This window comes from Gossypium hirsutum, chromosome D11 (genome assembly GCF_007990345.1).
Source record: "Gossypium hirsutum isolate 1008001.06 chromosome D11, Gossypium_hirsutum_v2.1, whole genome shotgun sequence".
NCBI lineage: Eukaryota > Viridiplantae > Streptophyta > Magnoliopsida > Malvales > Malvaceae > Gossypium > Gossypium hirsutum.
This window is the reverse complement of record NC_053447.1, coordinates 36948624-36951310: the sequence shown is the minus strand read 5'-3', so window position 1 is coordinate 36951310 and position 2687 is coordinate 36948624. Positions and strand designations below refer to the sequence as shown.

The following is a 2687-nucleotide window of genomic DNA, read 5'->3' as shown; positions in this document are numbered from 1 at the left end:
CCAGTATATTGTAATTTGATCCAACTCGATTCTATTTTTCTATTTCTCAAAATAAACTTCAATATATACATATTAAATAATTTTCTCATCCCAATTTTACTCCCAATAAAATTTAGATGATTTTACTCCCGATAAAATTTTGACGATTTTACCCTTGGTAAAATTTCGAGAAAATTCGTTCAATATTTCACAACTCAACATGTTCACTATGATAAAATGATTTATTTTCATTTTTGGGCTTCAAAACAGCTCAAAAACATAAACTCATTCTTTTGATCATTTTTTAGTAATCCATATATAATTTGCAAATGAATCATTGTCATTGCCATTTCCATTTCCATTTCCATTTCCATTTTTGGAAACTAAATTCATTTCCAAATGATTTCATTTCTCTATTTTGGACAAAACCATAATCATTCCTGAATGTTTCTCATTTCTCTTTTTCTATTCATTTCGTTCATTTCTATTCCAACACACAATTCATTTATGGTTTCATCGAGCTAGCGAAGGGACCAGTTGGACATATGTAGTTGAGGCTAAAATGATTTATAATTATGTTCCAGTTTTTCACCTATTAATTATAAACTCATTTAGTCACAATATCATTCTACTATAGTATTATGGTTGAGCTCTCCTGAACAACATACTGTTACAAAAGCAACTACTCAGTGCTCGTCCAATGACCTTGTCATAAATTTGCTACCCTCATAGAATATCCTTGATATCTTTCGAATAATATTCATTCTCCCAATATGATCTATTTTATCCTATGGTAACCATTATGTCTTCCATCATTAAAAGTCAATCACTACCAAATAGTGATCAAATCATCCATCACAAATATGGATGACCCGTGGCCACGTTTACTTTTCATCACCCATGTAATGCCAATGAGAGGATATCATTTACCCATGTTTTGGGCTATGAATTTCACTGTTGTGAATGACGCTACATACTATAGAAGTCGTACACTCAACGCACCATCTTTTAATTCCTTATCTATTTGAACTCAGGCTTTTACTTACATCAAAATGTACGAGTCACGCATGCATAGTCTGTCATTCACTCAAGATTTAGGTATGTCACACAATGAATGTCACAAGTGAATAAATCCATAAACAGATTCAGGATCTATCCTACTTACGTTCTATTTAATGTACTACCAGTCCAGTCAGTCACATCTATGTCTCTATCTTTTGGGAGTCTTCCGCTTTGATGCCCAAGATAAGGCATCTCCCCAATTGGACTTGATAGTCAATATATTAGTCTTTTAAATTGGCTTTCTCATTTCCATTTACACTGAAATATGTTAAGGTTCATCTACTAATACAAGTTGTCTTTCCGTACTATGATCCAACCACGTAATACTCCTTAATATTAGTTAAACATTTAGACAACCAATGAGCAACATTTTCTTTCATTTTTCTTTCTGTGAAAAAATCATGTGAGGATAGTATACAAAGTATTAATGTAATTTATGAATAATTTTATTAACATATATGTTTAAAAAATTTACAAGTGTACTTAGACGAAAATACTACATTTAAGGCACTAAATCTAACATGTATTGTTTATGATATTCTCTATATTTATTAGCTTGAATGATATATTTATTGTTTATTACTGTTGACTGGAATTAAGACTCACGCTGAGCTTTTTAGCTCACCCCTTAGTTTACTATATTTATAGGTAAACTGCCAAGGTTAAGACTTGGACACGACTATCGGAGGAGCTTCTCAAATGTTTTCACATTTTAAGTACTTAAAACTTAATTTTAATAATTGTTTTGGGGCTGTAATAATTTTAAATTCGAGTTGTGGCATGGGACTCTATTTTGTGGATTATTATTTCGTTTTGCATGACATTAAGTTTTAAAAACTACATAAATTGGTATTTGGTAAGATTATACATGAAACTTGATTTTTAATTAAATCTAACAAAACATCTCTTTTCCGTTGCAACAATGAAAATAAGCTTTGGATAAAATTACAACTTATTTTTTGAAACGAATGATCTTTATAAAGGAAATTCTAAACACACTTGATTTATGAAATTAACATGTTTTCGTGAAATAAGGACAAATATCCAAGTTCACTAGGTTTGAAAAAAATGAAAAAGGGTTTTAAAATATATTTTTAAATTACTAATGTTTTTCTCCGTCATTTCAGTGGCCAATGTAGACTTCAGAATTCTATCATAATATCTAGCTTGGATTTCGGAGGTTACAATGTATGAATTCATAGTCATATCATCAATGATTTTGTACACTCGTTCATATGTATGAAACATGAGAGATCCGTCAGATGCTCTGTCTACGCTAGATCTGATGTGTCTGTCAACACTATTATAGAAATTTTTATTTGGAGCCACGATTGCAATCCATGATATGGGCACTTCCTTAGTATCATCTTGAAACATTCCCACACCTCGTATAGGGATTAAACTTTGTATTGTGTAAAATTGGAGATTGCTCACCTAAGCTAAATGATTTGACTAATTAGGAAACTTTTATAGTGAAATTTTTCACTAGATCGTTCCATGTTGTAATGGGACCTTGTTCTAATAAGTCTAACCAACCGGTTGCATTGTCGCATAGTGAGAACGGGAATAACTGAAGAAGCACAACATCATTGGATACCTTGTTGTATTTGAAGGGGTCATAGAGTTGTAGGAACCGCTTCAAGTGT

The 2687-nt window shown here is 31.5% G+C and overlaps 1 non-coding gene across 1 annotated transcript; it reads left to right on the top strand.

Annotated features, from left to right (window-relative positions):
* The first annotated feature begins 2376 nt into the window (after window positions 1-2376).
* On the top strand, window positions 2377-2482 carry LOC121223931 (small nucleolar RNA R71). Its single transcript, XR_005921398.1, has one exon. It is a non-coding gene; the product is annotated as a small nucleolar RNA R71 (small nucleolar RNA).
* The last annotated feature ends 205 nt before the right edge of the window (window positions 2483-2687 follow it).